Source organism: Varanus komodoensis, unplaced genomic scaffold (assembly GCF_004798865.1).
Source record: "Varanus komodoensis strain SLA01 unplaced genomic scaffold, ASM479886v1 scaffold18_1, whole genome shotgun sequence".
NCBI lineage: Eukaryota > Metazoa > Chordata > Lepidosauria > Squamata > Varanidae > Varanus > Varanus komodoensis.
The window spans coordinates 7,134,204-7,139,870 of record NW_025335548.1 but is presented as its reverse complement, the minus strand read 5'-3'; positions in this window follow the sequence as shown (position 1 = coordinate 7,139,870).

Sequence of the window (5,667 nt, the reverse complement as noted above, 5' to 3'; positions counted from 1 at the left end):
TAGACATAACAGTTGTAGCTAAGGCAGACATAGCTTTGGGGTGGGACCATTGCTCAATAGCATGCAGAAAATGCCCAGGCCTGGTTCACACATGGGGGGCCAAGTCTCCTAATTCATGGGCAGCCCCCTAGTTGAAGAGCCCTCCAGTCTACATCTGGTTTAAAGACAAAGTGCCAGAAGAAGGGAGAGCAAAAAAGTCCAAGTTTCCCATCAGCCATTAGCCCCTGGGGAAAAGGCTCAGCAGGCACTGCATTTCAGCAACTGTTTTTAATCTGTACACATGCACAAAGCAGCATCCTCTCTCAGCTCCTTTTTGGTGACACATTCCCTTCCGTTTGGGAAAGAGTACATGGCATCCCTCTTCTCAGCTCAGAATTCCAGGACCGTTGGCTCATCAGAAAGCATGAAAGTGTTTGAGGTGAGGTGATCAGTTGATCATTCCGAAAGGACCTTTCTCCCACTCACAGAGATTGGCGCATGGGCCCCACTCTGGGATGACCTCCACCTTTGGAGATTAGCCAAGTGGCCACTAGAGACAGAACGGGCCTCCTCCATGGTGGCACCATGCTTTTGAAGCAGCAGAAACTCTCCTTTGGTACCAACCCTTCTGCCCTTGAGGCTTGCTGTTCAAGCCATTTCACCTGCTTTTATTCCTTGGGGCACAGCATAAGACGAGATTTCCATATCTGACTACCTGCTGATTTTGATCGCAGTCCCAGTGCTGTCACAGAGCATCTCACACAACACCAGGGTTCAACACTCTAGCGGTGCTGTGACACTGACCCTCCCTGTCTCACCAGGTGGCTGGGTCTGGGCATTGCACACATTGCCTCTGACATGGCATTTCTGGGCCATGGTGGGGAAGCAAAATGGCATCTCCAACCCACCTGGCACAGAACAGTGTCACTATTGATCACCACTGCCATTGGTACCACCAACTAAACCTGTTGGAGCTTACAGGTGCAGGCTGGCATCCACCTGAGAGCATTTTGCCAAAGCTTCCCAGTTCAACCCTGGAGCCCCCCTCGGGTGCTGGTTCTCTTACTCTCTGTCCTGTCCAGCTATGCTGAGCTGGACTCTTGATTTCCTGCCCCAGGCACCAAACACCTGGCAATCCTTCACAACACAGACCTTCATTGGCACTTCACAGCTAACAAAGCAAGATGGCTCCAAAAGCCCCCTAGCAAGCTGAGTGTGGAAGATAATGCGCATGGCAAGAGTGAAGGAGAGTGGAACCCAAGCGGGGAACTTCTCCCCAACCCTTCCCTTTCATTCACGCTGCAGGTTCCACCCTCAGGGTGGCTCCTGCTGGTGGAGAGCTAGCTGGCTAGTCCTACACACCTGGGTGGCTTTGGGGTCAAGGACTGGGCAGGGCAATGGATCTTCCTTCCCTCTTAAGTCCCCTCCCATCTCTTCCAAAACATCTCCGCTTTCATGGGGGCTTGGAAAATTGTTGGCAACAACCTGGGTGGAGTTTCAAAGGCCCCTACATCCCTCTGCTCCACCTCCCATCGCCTCTTCTTCTGTGGCCTCTGCTTCAGAATGCAATAAGATGGGACCTCGGAAAGTCAGCAGAGAGTGAGTCTCTGGCCCACTCTCCACATCAGCTTGGCATAGGGCTCCCGTCAGAGGCCAGGCTGCCGCCGCAATGCTGCCTGCAAGGATTAGTTTGCGTCCATTGCAAGGTCATGTTCAAAGCAGTAAGGCTGTATTAGGCAATGCCACTTCCCAGCAGGGACAGGACTTCAGAGAGTTCAGCAGGCAACACTCACCCTCTACTAGCAGTTGTCCCAGTGAAGCACAAAGGCCTCCTGAATCATTATGGAGGCTGGCAGTTCTGGATCTTCTGTTAGCTCCATCTCCTCCGAGAAGTTGTCCACTCCTTCAAGGCCACTGTTTAATTCTTCAATGGCTGGCTCCTGGAGCCTGGTGGCAGTGAGGACTATGTGGGGGTGGGGGGTGCCTCTGGATCTGAGAAGACTGGTAGCCCAGAAGGTCCTAGTCCAGCAGATGATGGGTTGAGGGAGAGGGAAGAACAGACAGAGAGAGCCTGCAATTGCTTTGGCCTCCCCTCCCCTCCCATTCCCAGGAACTATTGGCAACTTCGTGCTTGCCACGGCAAGGTTTTGTCTTTGCCATTGCAGCAGACCATCTTCAGCCCTGCGTGGTCTTCTCTTTTAAGTCTCCTCTCTCTGTCTCTCTCTCTTTCTCTCTCTCTCCACAGACAAAGAAGAACATGTCCCCCTCCCTGTTCTCTTTCAGAGCAGCTGGAGGGTTCCCTGCTCATGCTCGGCTGAGCGTGGCAGTTCCCAAGAGCAACCGGAGCCTCGTCTCTGTGGACAGCACTGATTAAGAATGAAGCCATTCTGCCAGGGCTAGGGAAGAAAGTTGCAAAGGGCTCCCTCCTGGGACTTGCAGCGAGTAACCCTGGAAGGAGGGAAAGAAAGAGAGAGAGAGAGAGAAGAGGGGAGCACAGCCTTGAAAGCCCGGGCACTTTATCTGGCTCTCAGCTGGGCTCCCAGACCTGAAACATGCTGTCTTTGAAAGCAGGAGCGAGGGCTCCCTTTCTGTGCTGGAGCCTTCACCGGCTGGCTTAGAAAACCAGGGAATGATTTTCCTAAACCTGGGAGGAACCAGAGGCCTCAGGGAATTTGCTGGACCTCCCCAGCAACTTTCCATTTCCCCATAATTTGAGCACGGTTTGGAACACTGCAGAGGCTGTTGGAAAAGAGCATCCATGCCCCATCTATTGACACATTTTGCTTGGGTGCTTTCCTCCAGGCCATGGTGCTGGCAGAAATTATCTCGGAGGGTGCATTTTCAAGGCCAGGCCAATGGGTCCCCTGTCATCCTCAACGTCTCCCTCTTGGCTCAAGCCTGCCCTCCAGGGCTTGGAGCAGCCCCCTAAGTCACAGCACTGTATGGGGCAGAATTTGGTGCTTGACTCTCATATGTTATCACTGCGGCACACTGAAGAGCCAGGCTGGTGTTCTAGGCAGAGTGCTGGACCAGGATCCAGGAGATCTGGGTTTAGGGCACTTACAGGGTATGGTAAGAAAAATGCTGCTTTTGAAAAGATTTTTAAAAAAAGAAGCTTACCAATTTTAGGACAGAGACACAGCACCCTCTAACCACACCAGATCCTGTCCTCTGGGGTTCTCCAGCACCCTAAACCATAGCATATAATACAGATTTTTGAAAAGCTGCTGCCGCCTGATTAATAGATAATTCTTTCAGGTGTTGATCAAAGATTTTTTAAATGAAATGATTGACTATTCGAATCACCCTAATGATATTTCAAAATGCTTTATAGTTTTCATATGCTTTGGACAGTGATTGCTTGCAGTGAGCTCAAGACATGAGATCAGACAAAAAGACAACCAAAGAACTCCTTGAGTGTCAGGTTTGAATCCCTCGTTTCTTTCATGCCTCACATGCCCAAGAAACTGGACCTTTGCAGCTTGTATACCAGTGTGCATGAAACTTTGCAGTGTAAACATGAGTCAAAATATCGACACAACTTTTGGAGGTGCCAAGTGCATTCACAAAATAGAGGGGGCTTTGGCAACAAGTACGGTCTGTTTTATTTTACTTCTACTAAAACACACTGTCACAAAGAAAATGCAAAGATGGACAAGAGAGGGAAAGAGAGATGAGGCAAGAGAGAGGACAGGCAGAGGAGGCAAGGACCTCAGAGAAGAGGAGGAGGTGTGACAAAGAGGCACACGTTAAACCTGAAGAAGGGGGAAGATGATTTGGTACTTGGGGGAATGAACCCGCATAAGGTGAGAATGGAACTTTCCATTCATGTGCTGTGTTTTACCCACCCGTTTCCATCTTCCTTCTCACTAACATCCCTTCGACCTCTCCCCCACCCCCCTCAATCTCTCTCTCTCTTTCTCTGTCTTCCCCAGACCCCTTGCAAGAATATAATAAAAGGACATCTCAGGTCACTTGGGTGGAAAGCTATGCCTTACATTCCTGGAGATTATATGGTGGAATGTCTCCATTGTCTTGAATCTTACACTGTGGTTCTTTGGTTTAACATGCACATTGACAAAGCAAGCAATCACACACAAATACCCTAAAAAGCAAAACCACTCACTTCCCACTTCATCAATGCTCTAAAACTAAAGGATGGCAGATCACTTTGAGTGTCAAAATATGACATGGTTGTTTATAAATAAAGACATTCCTACCAAGTCTCTTAAGATTCAGATAACTTATTTCTCCATGATAGATAGATAGATAGATATTTTTAATTCATCTCAACATTTCATGGACGCATGTATCAAAAGAAAAATAGTGAATATTTAATGCATCCTAATCTTAACTGTTGCATCAGCCTTGAGTAGCTACAGTGTTATGCAACAAGGATTTCAGAGTACAATGCTGAAGAGAAAAATGCAAGTAGACAAAAAGGACTGTGGCGTGCTGGGATCAGTGGTCCCTTTTTCTATCTAAGCTTGCACAGCCCTTTAACCATATTGGTGTTATTTTGACAATCCAGCCCCAAACTGCCTTGGATGAGGAGAGGTGTTTAATTTTTACCTATTAACTTTGGGAGTTAATGAATCCCAATGCTGTCTCTCACATATGCACACACAGAGCAGGCAAAACCAAAACATATATTATGACATTTTGGGAACAAAACATAGGAAGGTTAAAGTGAAAGCTATAGCAAAAAGTTTCCAAGTTAGTTGATTTCATTACATTTTAAAAGGCATGTGTCATTCATAGGACACCTTCTTTTACAAAATTTTCCAATTGGCATCTTTCCCTTGTTTCTGCTCTGTGTTATGTTGCACACACAATCAGCTGGACATGCTGCAAAACTCTCACTCTTGCTGAACTCAAGCATAGCTTTCATTTCATCTTTGCCTATGTATAGACGGTAGCAGTTAATATTCAGGGGTGAATCCACAGCAAAAGGCCATGTTCCAATTAAGGCACATATTAGATTTCAGTTCCTGATAGCTTTGCGGAAAGTGGTGAGATTGAAGCACAAAGAAGAAACTGAGGAGGGGGGAAGACTTCTCAAAGTTCACCGGGGTGTCCCCCAAGTGTCGATGTTTCTGAATTTTTGCAAAATGAAAGAAACAGCTTGCAATGAAAAACACATTGGTCAGGATCAAGGACCTGCTGTTTGTGGATGGAATGGCTCCACAAAAGAACGGTGTCTCCGACTTTAGGGGAGTTCGCCTTCCCAGCACACACCTCCGGCTGAAGCCAAGTCTCCCCACACTCTGCGTAGCAAATTGAGGGGTCTGGATGGGATGCCAGAGAGATGGAGGGGAAGTCTACTGCAGTCAGCCCCTTTGGATATGCCTAAATCTGGCTCCCACCCTTGGTCTGGATCCACTTGCAGGCTATAGCCCTATGTACACTTATCTGAGAATAAGCCTCATTGAATTTGACAAGACGTACTTCTTTGTAAAGATGGATAGGATTGCAGTGTGCATTAGTCATGATTTATTCCCACTGACTCATGATTAAGCAAAGCAGCCATCAAGTTGGATCCAGGATCAACCTTCTGCAAGAGAAAGAGCAGCATTGTGGGTGATGCTTTGGGTTCCTCACAAGAGCAGGAAAGGCAGGCTATAAATGCAATGTGAACATGAAATAGTTTTCAGGGGGATGGAAGAGCTGCCCTGAGAAGGAGGGGGC